This window comes from Rhinatrema bivittatum, unplaced genomic scaffold (assembly GCF_901001135.1).
Source record: "Rhinatrema bivittatum unplaced genomic scaffold, aRhiBiv1.1, whole genome shotgun sequence".
NCBI classification, from domain to species: domain Eukaryota; kingdom Metazoa; phylum Chordata; class Amphibia; order Gymnophiona; family Rhinatrematidae; genus Rhinatrema; species Rhinatrema bivittatum.
Window position 1 is genome coordinate 12,189 of NW_021820462.1, and position 17,100 is coordinate 29,288.

General features: G+C 47.3%; 1 pseudogene; it reads left to right on the top strand.

Moving 5' to 3' along the window:
• The first annotated feature begins 684 nt into the window (after nucleotides 1-684).
• LOC115081638 lies at nucleotides 685-17,094 on the top strand (annotated as a pseudogene).
• The last annotated feature ends 6 nt before the right edge of the window (nucleotides 17,095-17,100 follow it).

Here is a 17,100-nt window from a genome sequence, read left to right on the forward strand (position 1 = left end):
GGCTATTCCCCTTTGTATGTGGCTTCTTAGTTTGTGCCCATTGTTGATACCGCAATATTTATAAAGTGTGAATCTACTTTATACTCAGCTCCAACGTAAATCAGGTGCTGCTGCTGTACTAATCTGAACTGGAGCCTCCTGCACACATCACAGTGATGCATATAAAGCATGAATACAGCACAGACAGCTGAAGAGCAGATCCTCATCAGAGCCCCATGCAGGCATCACACTGATACACACAAAGCATGAATACAGCACTAACAGCTAAAGAGCAGATCCTCATCAGAGCCCCATGCAGGCATCACACTGATACACGTAAAGCATGAATACAGCACAGACAGCTGAAGGGCAGGATGCCACATATTTTAATAACGAGCTATGTGGCTGTCAGAAAAGATGGAGACTTTTTATCCAAAACAAGTGTGAAAATATATATCAAGCGAAAAGAAGCAGCCGTAGAGATAAAAGCAGAAGAACGGGGCAATGCATGGCAAAAGATGTCAGGAAGGCAATGTAAGGAGACAAAAGAGGAAATGTAGCAGAAGCCTGAGGTCAGAAGTGTGCAGCTGTTCCTTGTCTGTCTGCAGAGGGGTGGGGCAGGGATCACTTACTGATGTCTCTGAAAAGCAGTTAGTTTGTCTCTGTATGAGGGTCTAGCTTGGAGAATGGGAGAGAAGCACTGAGTGTGTGTGTGAGAGAGAGATCCATCTTGTTGGGTTTCTGCACCTTTCCCTAGGTCGGTCTGTCTGTCTGTGTTTTCCTTCCTCTCTTTGTCTCTCTCCATCTCTCACTTCCGCATTCCTGTCTGCAGAGGGAGCCCTGGAGGCTCCTTGGTGGAGGGGAGGGGAGAGGCTTTGCAGATTCCCTCTGCATCAGCCCCTTTGCTGGCATCGCTCCCATTGCATTCGTCATGCTGATGTAAGCCCTCTCCTCTTCCTTCCTCCCTCATCTCTCCACCATGAATCCGTTACTGGGGCCAAGCCTATTCTTTCAGCAGCAGCAGCAGCTGCAGCAGGCCCTGTATGAGGAGGACGGGGACCTCTTGGAGCAGCACGGCCCGCTGGCTGGCCCGCTCTTCTCTTCCCAGCCCCCGGCCACCATGGCCCTCCGCAATGACCTGGGCTCTAACATCAGTGTGCTGAAGACCCTGAATCTGCGCTTCCGCTGCTTCCTGGCCAAGGTGCACGAGCTGGAGCGCAGGAACAAGGTCCTGGAGAAGGAGCTGCAGGAGGCGCTGCACCGCCGGGCCCTCACGCGGGAGCAGGGAGTGCAGACCGGCTTCGTCAGCCCGATACGCCCCCTGGGGCTGGCCTTGGGGAGCACCAGGTCCCCATCCCGGGCCCTGGGCTCCCCCGCCGGCTCCCCCACCTTCGCCCAGGCCGCAGCCCCCCCGGCACGGTTTATGCCGGGTACGATCTGGTCTTACTCGCACACGCGCAGGCTGGGCTCCGGCATGGAGACGCTGGTGCAGGGGCCCGGGGTATCCTGGGTACACCCTGATGGGGTGGGGGTCCAGATAGACACCATCACCCCTGAGATTCGAGCCTTGTACAACGTGCTGGCAAAAGTGAAGAGGGAACGGGACGAATACAAGCACAGGTGAGTGAGATATGCGCGTGTGCAAATATTCATGTGTGTAAGTGTGTGGCTACATGTCTGTATCTTAATGTCTGGGTGTAAACATATGTATCCTATATGTGTGTGTGTGTGCAAATATTCATATATGCATATCTATATATATATATTCCATATGTGTAAGTGTGTGGCTACATGTCTGTATCTTAATGTCTGGGTGTAAACATATGTATCCTATATGTGTGTGTGTGTGTGCAAATATTCATGTGTGCATATCTATATATATATATTCCATATGTGTAAGTGTGTGGCTACATGTCTATATCTTAATGTCTGGGTGTAAACATATGTATCCTATATGTGTGTGTGTGTGTGTGTGTGCAAATATTCATATATGCATATCTATATATATATATTCCATATGTGTAAGTGTGTGGCTACATGTCTATATCTTAATGTCTGGGTGTAAACATATGTATCCTATATGTGTGTGTGCGCAAATATTCATGTGTGCATATCTATATATATATTCCATATGTGTAAGTGTGTGGCTACATGTCTGTATCTTAATGTCTGGGTGTAAACATATGTATATAACTTCCTATATGTGTGTGTGTGTGCAAATATTCATGTGTGCATATCTATATATATATTCCATATGTGTAAGTGTGTGGCTACATGTCTGTATCTTAATGTCTGGGTGTAAACATATGTATATAATTTCCTATATGTGTGTGTGTGCAAATTTGTACTTACATGTTTGTTTTATTATTTCTTGATTGATCGCAGCTTATTAATTACATTTGTAAAACACACATACTAATGTGTATCTATATATATTTACCATATATGTATGTGTGTGGGTGCCTGTCTTGCAATTAATCTTTTAAAAACGTTTTACATGTCATGCAGGAATAGTTTTCCTCTTCCATTCATCTCTATCTCTAGTTCCTCTTTCTGTCCCTCCCTTCCGCCCTCTTATTGCTAAAATAGTTTTAGCCCTTCCCCCCTCTCCACAGAGTTCTTGGCTTTTTTCCTGCTCACATTGTATAAGAGTTTGGGATTCTTCTTTCTCCTCTGGTTGTTTGTTTGTGTATTTAATGGGATTTACTTACCCACTCTCCTAGTCCAAAACCCAGCCAAAGGGGTGAACAACAGCAGCAAAACACCACCCTTAAAAGATAAAAGAATGACACTAAAGTTAGGCCCACAGGAAATATAAAAATGATGCGCACAGTGACCCTGTCCTCAGAGGTCTTGTGCCTTCCTGCCTCTCTTCAGAATAGGATGACCAAAAACAGCCACTTGTCTCTCCCTCCATCCCTGTCACCTGCCCCATGGATTCTTTCTTGCTGAATTAGGAAGTGGTCCAAGCCCCGATCCTGGGTGGGAGCGGAGACTGAGCCGTGCACGCTCCCAGGCACCACAGTGCTCCTGCCCTCCCCACTTCCCTGCACGCTCCCAGGCACCACAGTGCTCCTGCCCTCCCCGCTTCCCTGCACGCTCCTGGGCACCACAGTGCTCCTGCCCTCCCCGCTTCCCTGCACTCTCCACTTCCCTGCACGCTCCCAGGCACCACAGTGCTATTTCCCTGCAAGCTCCCAGGCACCACAGTGCTCCTGCCCTCCCCGCTTCCCTGCACTCTCCACTTCCCTGCACGCTCCCAGGCACCACAGTGCTATTTCCCTGCAAGCTCCCAGGCACCACAGTGCTCCTGCCCTCCCCGCTTCCCTGCACGCTCCCGGGCACCACAGTGCTCCTGCCCTCTCCGCTTCCCTGCACGCTCCCAGGCACCACAGTGCTATTTCCCTGCACGCTCCCAGGCACCACAGTGCTCCTGCCCTCTCCACTTCCCTGCACGCTCCCAGGCACCACAGTGCTTCTGCCCTCCCCACTTCCCTGCACGCTCCCAGGCACCACAGTGCTCCTGCCCGCCCCGCTTCCCTGCACGCTCCCAGGCACCACAGTGCTACTTGCCCTCCCCACTTCCCTGCACGCTCCCAGGCACCACAGTGCTCCTGCCCTCTCCACTTCCCTGTACACTCCCAGGCACCACAGTGCTCCTGCCCTCTCCACTTCCCTGCACGCTCCCAGGCACCACAGTGCTCCTGCCCTCCCCGCTTCCCTGCACGCTCCCAGGCACCACAGTGCTATTTCCCTGCACGCTCCCAGGCACCACAGTGCTACTGCCCTCCCCACTTCCCTGCACGCTCCCAGGCACCACAGTGCTCCTGCCCTCCCCCGCTTCCCTGCACGCTCCCAGGCACCACAGTGCTCCTGCCCTCCCCGCTTCCCTGCACGCTCCCGGGCACCACAGTGCTACTGCCCTCCCCACTTCCCTGCACGCTCCCAGGCACCACAGTGCTCCTGCCCTCCCCGCTTCCCTGCACGCTCCCAGGCACCACAGTGCTCCTGCCCTCCCCCGCTTCCCTGCACGCTCCCGGGCACCACAGTGCTCCTGCCCTCCCCGCTTCCCTGCACGCTCCCGGGCACCACAGTGCTCCTGCCCTCCCCGCTTCCCTGCACGCTCCCAGGCACCACAGTGCTCCTGCCCTCCCCGCTTCCCTGCACGCTCCCAGGCACCACAGTGCTCCTGCCCTCCCCGCTTCCCTGCACGCTCCCAGGCACCACAGTGCTCCTGCCCTCCCCGCTTCCCTGCACGCTCCCAGGCACCACAGTGCTCCTGCCCTCCCCGCTTCCCTGCACGCTCCCAGGCACCACAGTGCTCCTGCCCTCCCCACTTCCCTATAGGAGGCGAGGCCTGCGAGCAGAGCAGGGTGCGTTGCATCAATCCCTGGCCCCACCTACTGCCACCACTGCTCAGATCAGGCTTCACACTGGCATCCATTTCAATAACTAAGAGTCCACGGGGCAAGGGACAGGGATGGTTTTGGCTCTCTGAAAGAAAACCAGCCGATTGGTTGGCAAACCTACCTCTGAATTCTTAGAAATGGGTTACAGTCCTTCTCTTCACAGTTCTTGTAAACAAGGTTTCAGTCCAGAGTTCTTGTAAACAGGCTTTGGGCCTTCCTGACTTTCTTAAGAGTTCTTGTAAACAGATTTTTAGACCTTCCTTTCTCTTCAGAGTTCTTGTAAATGGGGTTTGGGGCCGCCTTCCCTCTCTGCAGAGTTCTTGTAAAGGGGTTTTGAGTCTTCTTCCCTCTCTTCAGAGATATTGAAAACTGGGTTTTGGGCCTTCTCTCTCTCTTCAGAATTCTTGTAAATGAAGTTTTGGGCCTTCTTCCCTCTCTTCAGCGTTCTTGTAAAGGGGATTTGGGCCTTCTTCCTTTCTCTTCAGAGTTCTTGTAAGGGGGTCTTCTTCCCTCTCTTCAGAGATCTTGAAAACTGGTTTTTGGGACTTCCCTTTCAGAGTTCTTGTAAAGGGGTTTTGGGCCTTCTTCCCTCTTTTTAGAATTCTTGTAAAGGGGGCCTTCTTCCCTCTCTTCTTGTAAATGAGGTTTTGTGCCTTCTTCCCTCTCTTCATAGTTCTTGTAAAGGGGTTTTGGGTCTTCTTCCCTCTCTTCAGAGTTCTTGTAAAGGGGATTTGGGCCTTCATCCCTCTCTTCAGAGTTCTTGTAAAGGGGGTTTGGGCCTTCTTCCCTCTCTTCAGAGTTCTTGTAAATGGGGTTTTGGGCCTTCTTCCCTCTCTTCAGAGTTCTTGTAAACGTGGTTTTGGGCCTTCTTCCCTCTCTTCAGAGTTCTTGTAAATGGGGTTTTAGGTCTTCCCTCCTCTCTTCAGAGTTCTTCTCTCTCTTCAGAGGTCTTGTAAACGATGTTTGGGGCTTTCTTCTCTCTCTTCAGAGGTCTTGTAAACGATGTTTGGGGCTTTCTTCCCTCTCTTCAGAGTTCTTGTAAATGGGGTTTGGGGCCTTCTTCCCTCTCTTCAGAGTTCTTGTAAAGGGGTTTGGAGCCTTCTTCTCTCTCTTCAGAGTTCTTGTAAATGGGGTTTGGGGCCTTCTTCTCTCTCTTCAGATTTCTTGTAAAAGGGGTTTGGAGCCGCCTTCATTCTCTTCAGAGATCTTGTAAAAGGGGTTTGGAGTCTTCTTCTCTCTCTTCAGAGATCTTGTAAATGAGGTTTTAGGTCTTCCCTCCTCTCTTCAGAGTTCTTGTAAATGAGGTTTTGGGCCTTCTTCCTTCTCTTCAGAGTTCTTGTAAATGAGGTTTTGGGCCTTCTTCCTTCTCTTCAGAGTTCTTGTAAATGGGGTTTTGGGCCTTCTTCCCTCTCTTCAGAGTTCTTATAAAGGGGTTTTGGGCCTTCTTCCTTCTCTTCAGAGTTCTTGTAAATGAGGTTTTGGGGCCTTCTTCCTTCTCTTCAGAGTTCTTGTAAATGGGGTTTTGGGCCTTCTTCCCTCTCTTCAGAGTTCTTATAAAGGGGTTTTTGGGCCTTCTCCTTCTCTTCAGAGTTCTTGTAAATGGGGTTTTAGGTCTTCCCTCCTCTCTTCAGAGTTCTTGTAAATGAGGTTTTGGGCCTTCTTCCTTCTCTTCAGAGTTCTTGTAAATGGGGTTTTGGGCCTTCTTCCCTCTCTTCAGAGTTCTTGTAAATGAGGTTTTGGGCCTTCTTCCCTCTCTTCAGAGTTCTTGTAAACGTGGTTTTGGGCCTTCTTCCCTCTCTTCAGAGTTCTTGTAAATGGGGTTTTAGGTCTTCTCTCCTCTCTTCAGAGTTCTTCTCTCTCTTCAGAGGTCTTGTAAACGATGTTTGGGGCTTTCTTCTCTCTCTTCAGAGGTCTTGTAAACGATGTTTGGGGGCTTTCTTCCCTCTCTTCAGAGTTCTTGTAAATGGGGTTTGGGGCCTTCTTCCCTCTCTTCAGAGTTCTTGTAAAGGGGTTTGGAGCCTTCTTCTCTCTCTTCAGAGTTCTTGTAATGGGGTTTGGGGCCTTCTTCTCTCTCTTCAGATTTCTTGTAAAAGGGGTTTTGGAGCCGCCTTCTCTCTCTTCAGAGATCTTGTAAAAAGGGGTTTGGAGTCTTCTTCTCTCTCTTCAGAGATCTTGTAAATGAGGTTTTAGGTCTTCCCTCCTCTCTTCAGAGTTCTTGTAAATGAGGTTTTGGGCCTTCTTCCTTCTCTTCAGAGTTCTTGTAAATGAGGTTTTGGGCCTTCTTCCTTCTCTTCAGAGTTCTTGTAAATGGGGTTTTGGGCCTTCTTCCCTCTCTTCAGAGTTCTTGTAAATGAGGTTTTGGGCCTTCTTCCTTCTCTTCAGAGTTCTTGTAAATGGGGTTTTGGGCCTTCTTCCCTCTCTTCAGAGTTCTTATAAAGGGGTTTTGGGCCTTCTTCCTTCTCTTCAGAGTTCTTGTAAATGGGGTTTTAGGTCTTCCCTCCTCTCTTCAGAGTTCTTGTAAATGAGGTTTTGGGCCTTCTTCCTTCTCTTCAGAGTTCTTGTAAATGGGGTTTTGGGCCTTCTTCCTTCTCTTCAGAGTTCTTGTAAATGGGGTTTGGGCCTTCTTCCTTCTCTTCAGAGTTCTTGTAAATGGGGTTTTGGGCCTTCTTCCCTCTCTTCAGAGTTCTTGTAAAGGGGTTTGGAGCCTTCTTCCTTCTCTTCAGAGTTCTTGTAAATGGGGTTTTAGGTCTTCCCTCCTCTTCAGAGTTCTTGTAAATGGGGTTTTGGGCCTTCTTCCCTCACTTCAGAGTTCTTGTAAATGGGGTTTTGGGCCTCCTTCCCTCTCTTCAGAGTTCTTGTAAAGGGGTTTGGAGCCTTCTTCCTTCTCTTCAGAGTTCTTGTAAATGGGGTTTGGGGCCTTCTTCCCTCTCTTCAGAGTTCTTGTAAATGAGGTTTTGGGCCTTCTTCCTTCTCTTCAGAGTTCTTATAAAGGGGTTTTGGGCCTTCTTCCTTCTCTTCAGAGTTCTTGTAAATCGGGTTTTAGGTCTTCCCTCCTCTCTTCAGAGTTCTTGTAAAAGGGGTTTTGGGCCTCCTTCCCTCACTTCAGAGTGTTTAGGCCTATGATTTTCAATAGGCCTTTGAATGCTGCTCAGTTCAGGACTAAGTGAGGGTCCTAGAAATATTCTTGCTTTTTTCCCAGCTCTCACTTCCATGAGTGATTTGTTATTGTGAAGGGATCATGCGAACCTTCAGATTTTCAGAGGAAAGTTCACCCTGTGCTTGCTGTTCTCTGCTACCTCAGCAAAAAGCAGATTCTGCAATGCACTGTTCGGAATAAAAGTGTTGCCATCTGCCCTACTTGGATATCTTCCCTTTTGCTCCCTGTAAATAACTGTTATCTTACTGTATTATAGAAAATAAATTAATAAAGCTTAGGGCGAAGACATTTTGGAAAGTGTAAATAAATAACATCACACAGGAAGAGGGAAATACCTCCCTGCTCACCCAAACCAACAGGGTAACAAGGTTGATAGCTGAGAAAGAAATAATCTGTTGATGCTTTCTGGGAGGGAAGTAAAACAGATGACGTGCTGAGATGGAGATAACATTGCCATGTACAAGGAGTGCAATAACACTGTTAATGTATGCTGCAGATAACATTACAATGAGAAGAGAGGCCCACACCACAAAAATCAAGGGAAAACAGAAATAAGTGATGTAAAATTAAATACAGAAATCCTCTCTGCAGTGACCTGTATTGTAATTTTATCCACTTATTTCTGGTTTCAAGTAGGCAAATAACACTGTCAGTATTGCAGGGAGGGAGAATGTAGTTGGTATTACAGAAAGGTAATTAATGCTGTTAGCAAAGGGAGAGAGAGATGCTGTTTGTATCTGAAGAGAGGTAGATAATGCTGTTATCACAGGGAAGGAGAGAATGTAGTTGGTATCCAGAGGTAGATAATGCTGTTATCACAGGGAAGGAGAGAATGCTGTTGGTATCCAGAGGTAGATAATGCTGTTATCACAGGGAAGGAGAGAATGTTATTATCACAGAGGTAAATAATGCTCTTATCATTGGGAGGGGAAGAAGGCTGTTATCACAGAAGCAGATAATGCTGTTATCACAGGGAAGGAGAGAATGCTGTTAGTATCCAGAGGTAGATAATGCTGTTATCATAGAAGTAGATAATGTTATCACAGGAAGAGAGAGAAGCTGTTATATCTGAAGAGAGGTAGATAATGCTGTTATCACAGGGAAGGAGAGAATGTTGTTTGTATCACAGAGGCAGATAATGCTGTTATCACAGGGAAGGAGAGAATGTTGTTGGTATCACAGAGGCAGATAATGCTGTTATCACAGGGAAGGAGAGAATGTTGTTGGTATCACAGAGGCAGATAATGCTGTTATCACAGGGAAGGAGAGAATGTTGTTGGTATCACAGAGGTAGATAATGCTGTTATCACAGGGAAGGAGAGAATGTTGTTGGTATCACAGAGGCAGATAATGCTGTTATCACAGGGAAGGAGAGAATGTTGTTGGTATCACAGAGGCAGATAATGCTGTTATCACAGGGAAGGAGAGAATGCTGTTGGTATCCAGAGGTAGATAATGCTGTTATCACAGGGAAGGAGAGAATGTTGTTGTATCACAGAGGCAGATAATGCTGTTATCACAGGGAAGGAGAGAATGTTGTTGGTATCACAGAGGCAGATAATGCTGTTATCACAGGGAAGGAGAGAATGTTGTTGGTATCACAGAGGTAGATAATGCTGTTATCACAGGGAAGGAGAGAATGTTGTTGGTATCACAGAGGCAGATAATGCTGTTATCACAGGGAAGGAGAGAATGTTGTTGGTATCACAGAGGTAGATAATGCTGTTATCACAGGGAAGGAGAGAATGTTGTTGGTATCACAGAGGTAGAAAATGCTGTTATCACAGGGAAGGAGAGAATGTTGTTGGTATCTGCAGGGAGAGAGGGGAGAGAATATAAGAACATAAGAACATAAGAACATGCATACTGGGTCAGACCAAGGGTCCCATCAAGCCCAGCATCCTGTTTGCAACAGTGGCCAATCCAGGCCATAAGAACCTGGCAAGTACCCAAAAACTAAGTCTATTCCATGTTACCTTTGCTAATGGCAGTGGCTATTCTCTAAGTGAACTTAATAGCAGGTAATGGACTTCTCCTCCAAGAACTTATCCTATCCTTTTTTAAACACAACTGCACTAAACCACATCCTCTGGCAACAAATTCCAGAGTTTAATTGTGCGTTGAGTAAAAAAGAACTTTCTCCGATTAGTTTTAAATGTGCCCCATGCTAACTTCATGGAGTGCCCCCTAGTCTTTCTACTATCCGAAAGAGTAAATAACCGATTCACATCTACCCGTTCTAGACCTCTCATGACTTTAAACACCTCTATCATATCCCCCCTCAGCCGTCTCTTCTCCAAGCTGAAAAGTCCTAACCTCTTTAGTCTTTCCTCATAGGGGAGTTGTTCCATTCCCCTTATCATTTTGGTAGCCCTTCTCTGTACCTTCTCCATCGCAATTATATCTTTTTTGAGATGCGGCGACCAGAATTGTACACAGTATTGAAGGTGCGGTCTCACCATGGAGCGATACAGAGGCATTATGACATTTTCCATTTTATTCACTATTCCCTTCCTAATAATTCCCAACATTCTGTTTGCTTTTTTGACTGCTGCAGCACACTGAGCCGACGATTTCAATGTGTTATCCACTATGACACCTAGATCTCTTTCTTGGGTTGTAGCACCTAATATGATATAGTAGATGATGGCAGGAAAAGGTCCATTGGCCTAACCGGTCTGCGGTTATTCTGGTCTACCCTGCTAACAAGAGATCACAGCTAGCAGCTGCAGAAGCTGCACCCCTTGTAGGATATCACTCCTTATCCAAGTCAGCTTTTCCCTTCTTTCTCTTTGGTTCTTTACCATCCATGCAGCTGAGTTACAAGTTTTTAAACCCAATTGATCAACTATCAGTACTCCCTACCTCTGCCCCCACCACACACACACATTTAGCTCACGTAAGCTGTGATATGTGCAGGGAGGGAAATAACATGGTTTATAATGCTGTTGATATTGTAGGGAAGGAGATAAGACAGAGCAGGGAAATGATATCAGCAGGTCTGTGTCTGGTCTGGGATCTCTCCTAGCTTTCTTCTGTTCCTTCAGGAGGTGATTACTTGTAGTTCTCCCGCTTCTGGCTGTGCAGGGGAAAGATGCACTGGTTATTATTAGGAGTGCTGCATTGCAGTGGAAGAGAGGGAGGAAGACACACAATCTCAGGTCATTACTTATCTCTGCCGTACACGCTGGGAAATCAGGAATAATAAATACAAAAATATAAGGTGACAGAAGATTGTTCTTCCCCTAGGTCATCTCCTCCCACACACCCCCTTCACCTTCCTGTAATCCCCCCACACGCTCACCTACCCTCACACACACCTCTTCACCTTCCTGTAATCCCCAAACACGCATGCCACAAGATCACCTGCCCTCACACACACCTCTTCACCTTCCTGTAATCCCCCCACACGCACACAAGCTCACCTGCCCTCACACACACCTCTTCACCTTCCTGTAATCCCCCCACACGCTCACCTACCCTCACACACACCTCTTCACCTTCCTGTAATCCCCAAACACGCATGCCACCAAGATCACCTGCCCTCACACACACCTCTTCACCTTCCTGTAATCCCCCCACACGCACACAAGCTCACCTGCCCTCACACACACCTCTTCACCTTCCTGTAATCCCCCCACACGCTCACCTACCCTCACACACAACCTCTTCACCTTCCTGTAATCCCCAACACGCATGCCACAAGATCACCTGCCCTCACACACAACCTCTTCACCTTCCTGTAATCCCCCCTCACGCACACAAGCTCACCTGCCCTCACACACACCTCTTCACCTTCCTGTAATCCCCAAACACGCATGCCACAAGATCACCTGCCCTCAACACACACCTCTTCACCTTCCTGTAATCCCCCCACATGCACACAAGCTCACCTGCCCTCTACACACACCTCTTCAACCTTCCTGTAATCCCAAACACGCATGCCACAACAAGCTCACCTGCCCTCACACACACACCTCTTTCACCTCCCTCTAATCCCCCCCACACGCACACAAGCTCACCTGGCCCTAAAACACACACCTTTTCACCTCCCTCTAATCCCCCCCACATGCACACAAGCTCACCTGCCCTCACACACACCTCTTCACCTCCCTCGAATCCTCCATATGCACGGCACAAGCTCACCTGCCCTCACACACACACACACCTTCACCTCCATTACCTCCATTAGCTGCTATTAATTAAGTTGACTTAGAGAATAGCCACTGCCATTAGCAATGGTTACATGGAATAGACTTAAGTTTTTGGGTACTTGCCAGGTTCTTATGGCCTGGATTGGCCACTGTTGGAAACAGGATGCTGGGCTGATGGACCCTTGGTCTGACCCAATATGGCAATTTCTTATGTTCTTACCCTCACATACGCATGCCCCCACTTGTCTGCACACAGCACCTTCTTATTCCTCCCCTTTCCCAATCTCTCCCCAGTCTTCCACATGGAACAGTGTTAGCAGGACTCCTCCTGAATCCCATCTGCTGACTTTCAGAAATCACTGAGGTATTCCTTTTGTGGGACAAGGTTCCTGTAATGCATTGGCTTCAAGATGCCTGCCCTATTCTACCCTTCCAGTACTTTGCCCACCACTGATGTTAAACTAACAAGTCTTGCAGTTTCCGCTTCCACCCTTGCGGAGAGGTGCTACGTCCTGTCTTCTCCGGTTTCACGTGATGAGATGATCAGAGCTGTGAGGGCTACAGTCAGCAGCTCTTTTGGTATTCTGGGACGTATCCCCATCAGTTCCTCAGCTGTGCCCGTCCCTTGAATACTGCGCTCAACCCTGCAGTCTCTTTTGTCCCTGCCCATCATCCTTCCCTTCAACTCTGATACTGAGCAAACCATCCACCTGTCCTCACTTCCCGACATCTGTCTCTTCTCACTAAGGTCAGAGGAAGCAGGATTTTAGTGAGAGAGTTAAGATTAGGATTAGACGTTAGATGGCTGATGCATGGGTAGGACTGGATTAGTTGTGAATGGCTACGGTTGCCAACTTCTGAATTTTTTATGTTCAAATATTTTTATTGTTATTCACAGTTAATACATTCAAGCATTGTTGCTGAAGGCATTTTTTACAATAGGAAAACATAAACCTATGTAAACTTGTAAGTTAGACCCCAATTTGAGGGCAGAGAAACATTCTGATGAAAACACTAAATGTTAAAAATGGAAAAAGCCCCCAAGAATAAAGCATTAGAACAAGGTGCAACTCTCATTCAAGTCTTTCTTACTTTCGGGCCGATACAGTACAGTTATCCCACATTTGGACGCGCGTTTTGGACGCGCTAGCTTTATCCCTCATACAGTAAGGGGTAATAGCGCGTCGAAAACGCTGGCCACCCCCCCCTCCCCCCAAAACTAATAGCGCCTGCAACATGCAAATGCCCTATTAGTCATTCCCCCCAGCGCAATACAGAAAGTAAAATGTGCAGCCAACCAACCCCCCAAAACTAATAAGCGCGCCCGCAACATGCAAATGCCCGATTAGTCATTCCCCAGCGCAATACAGAAAGTAAAATGTGCAGCCAACCCCCCAAACTAATAGCGGCCCGCAACATGCAAATGCCCTATTAGTCATTCCTCCCGCGCAATAACAGAAAGTAAAATGTGCAGCCAACCCCCCCAAAACTAATACGCCCGCAACATGCAAATGCCCTATTAGTCATTCCCGCGCAATACAGAAAGTAAAATGTGCAGCCAACCCCCCCAAAACTAATAGCGCCCGCAACATGCAAATGCCCTAGTATCATTCCCGCGCAATACAGAAAGTAAAATGTGCAGCCAACCCCCCCAAAACTAATAGCGCCCGCAACATGCAAATGCCCTATTAGTTTATTCCCGCGCATACAGAAAGTAAAATGTGCATCCAAGCCCCCCAAAACAATAAGCGCCCGCACATGCAAATGCCCTATTAGTCATTCCCGCGCAATACAGAAAGTAAATGTGGCAGCCAAGCCCCCCCAAAACTAATAGCGCCCGCAACATGCAAATGCCCTATTAGTCATTCCCGCGCAATACAGAAAGTAAAAATTGCAGCCAACCCCCCCAAAACTAATAGCGCCCGCAACATGCAAATGCCTATTAGTCATTCCCGCGCAATACAGAAGTAAAATGTGCAGCCAACCCCCCAAAACTAATAGCGCCCGCAACATGCAAAATGCCCTATTAGTCATTCCCGCGCAATACAGAAAGTAAAATGTGCATCCAAGCCCCCCAAAACTAATAGCGCCCGCACATGCAAATGCCCTATTAGTCATTCCCGCGCATACAGAAAGTAAAATGTGCAGCCAACCCCCCCAAAACTAATAGCGCCCGCACAGGCAAATGCCCTATTAGTCATTCCCGCGAATACAGAAAGTAAAAATGGCAGCCAAGCCCAAAGGCAGGGCACTGAGTTTTCTGCCGGCAAACCCGGGGAAGTGCACAGAAAAGCAGGAAAAAAACTGCTTTCCTGTACAACCTCTGACTTATATAGGGCGATATTAAGTCAGAGGCCCCAAATTAAAAAAGATTTAAATGAGCCCGTGGCCCGCAGGTTGGAAGATGTACGCTCATTTTGCCGGCAATCCGGTTTTCCGAGTCCGTGGCTGTCAGCGGGTTTGAGAACCGACGCCGGAAAAATTGAGCATCGGCTGTCAAACCCGCTGACAGCCGCTGCTCCTGTCAAAAAGGAGGAGCTAGGGGACCGCGCTAGTGTCCCCTAGCGCCTCCCTTATACTGAGGGCCCTTATTTAAATACTTGATCGCGCACCCAGGAGAGTGGCCTGGGCGCAATCTTCCCTGAGATAAAGGAAGTTACTTGGGAAGAATCACAAAAAGACACACATTTCACACCCCTAAACTTTACAATACAATTACAGGGGTAACGCAGCACCCATCTGAACCAGCTTTGATCTAAGTATCAAAAATTGCTTCCATCCTTCTGAGCTGAACCAGCAACATCAGGAAACATAAACAGAAAAAACATCCAACGCCAGAATCCAATTTCTCCAAGATTTCAGAAATATTATAGCACCAAGTGAAGAAGCATTTGGTCCCTGGGTTTCGCCAGGGACGGTAATAAATTTTGGAGATAGGTGGAAGACTCAGTCAACATTTTTTAAACATCAAATAGTGTCATGGTTATCTCTTCAGAAAATGTATCAAATACAAGTTCCTAGCTCCAGCCAAATTTCTATATTTTCACATTTATTATGTAAGATAATATGGACTTTAGTCCAACAAATATTCATTCGTTTCCATCTTCTTAGTATGGGATTCCATAGCTCCAATTTCTCCTCTCATCCAACCATATAAAATCTACTGCTCACGATATCCAATTTGGGCCTGATGAAAATGCTCAGAAATTGTGACATCTGAGCCAACAGGAATAACTTCTGAATTTTTTTTTAATATTCATTGCCCAGGCTTTTATTTATTTATTTATTTATTTATTGGTATTTGATGTTTTGTCTTTTTCCAAAAGTGGCCTCAAGGCAATTACAAAACAAGTTTTAATTAAGTTACAGTACACTGGTCTAAAGTCAACTACAATCAAATCACCCGCTGAATAAATTTACAATAAGAACATAAGATTTGCCATATTGGATCAGGCCAAAGCTCCATCAAATCCAAAATTGGTTTACCAACATTGACCAATCCAGGTCACAATTACCTAGCAGGATCCCAAGGGATAGATACTGTAGATCCCATGATCCTTATCCTAGAGATAACCCAGGGATTTCCCCAAGTCCACCTTAATAATGGTTTATCGACTTTTTTTCCAGGTTAGATATTAGAGGTAGAGGTCAGAGTTGGGTTAGGAATCAGATTAGTTAGAGATTAGTTTTAGAGGTCAGGTTAAGGGTTAGGGATTAGTTTTAGAGATCAGAGTTGGGTTAGGGGTCAGGTTGGTTAGGGACTGGATATTAGTTTTAGAGGTCAGGTTAAGGATTAGGTTGGTGTTAAGGGTCAGGGTTGGTTAGGGATTTAGGGGCTAGTTTTAGGTTAGAATTGGGTTAGGGGGTCAGGTTGGTTAGGGACTAGATATTAGTTTCAGAGGTTAAGGGTCATGGTTGGTTAGGGATTTAGGGGTTAGTTTTAGAGATTAAAGTAGGGTTGGGGGTAGGGTGGTTAGGGACTGGAGGTTAGTTTTAGAGAGATTAGGTTAAGGATTATGGGTTGGGTTAAGGGTCAAGTTGGTTAGGGACTGGAGGTTTTAGAAGTGAGGATAAGGATTAGGGCTGAGTTGGATTGGGTTGGGTTAGGGGGTCAGGGTTGGTCATGGATTGGAAGTTAGTTTTATAAGTCAGATTAAAGGATTAGGGTTAGAGGTAGGGTAGAAGTTTGGGTACAAAGACTGCTTATGGTTCAGTACGTTCCTTTGGTGGCAGGTGGGAAGAGGAGTACACTGCGAGAGTCCCAGCTGCAGGAGCAAGTCAGTGAGCTTCAAGGAGGTGGTTGGCTGTGTCGTCTCTCTGTATGTGTCTTCCCTGAGTATCATAGGCAGTATTTCTCTTTCTCAATGAGTATTAGTGTCATACTCTGAGATGTCATGCTAAAAAGGGGTCCTAGGGATCAATTGGTGCATCGGATGCCAAGGAATCATGGCTGTGCACAACAGCCTCAGGTTAGGAAATTGGACGCTGGTAAATTGAGTGTCCGTCTTCCTAACCTGCCGCCATCGAGACTTTTTTTCATGTTTCCGCTTTCTGTGGTTCCTCCTATTTAGTATCATGATGATGCATGAGGAACCACAGAAAGTAGCATTTTTTTAGTGAGACCTTGACGAGCAGCAGACCTAATGTCGTATTAAAAAGTGGCAGGTCAGGTGCACGCAGTTTTTGCATGGGAGGTAATAGCTACGAGCCTCATCTACATGGCATTTACATGTGCTGAATGCTTAGCTACGAGTGAGTTTGGACACGCTAATCCCCTAGTGCATCCAAATCAGGCATCCAGATCGCTGGTTAAGCTGAGCACGTGATATGGCATCGGCCCCGGCGTATTTATAAGGTCTCTCCCCCTCCTTCTCTCTGTCTCACTGGCATCTCAACCGCCTTTGCCCTTTTATAGGAGGCCCAAGATGCAGAGGCTGTCAGGATGAGCTGCAGATGAAAGTGGAGCAACTGAAGGCAGAGCTTGTGGTCTTCAAAGGATTAATGAGTAATGTGAGTACGGATATTTCACTGCCCTCTTCCCCCTCCTGCAGCTCTAGTTTTGTCACTGAACCTGTTTCCCTTGATTCTGGGTTTGTTGCTGAATTCCCTGCTTCTTCCTGGATTAGAATCTCTCGGACCTGGACACAAAGATCCAGGAGAAAGCCATGAAGGTGTATATGGACATCTGTCGCCGAATTGGATCTTTACTGCTAAGCTGTGTGATGTAGCTCAGCAGCGGCAACTCCGAGGATACAATGCGAATGTTCCAGGTGAGACTCTGTGCAACTCAGCACTGCTGGTGCCTGGGATTACAGCACTGACAGGTGCTGTAATCCCGTCCTGTGCTACCTACAGCCTCAGGCTGCCGGAAGAGCAGGAGCCAGCAATCAGAGCATGAGCA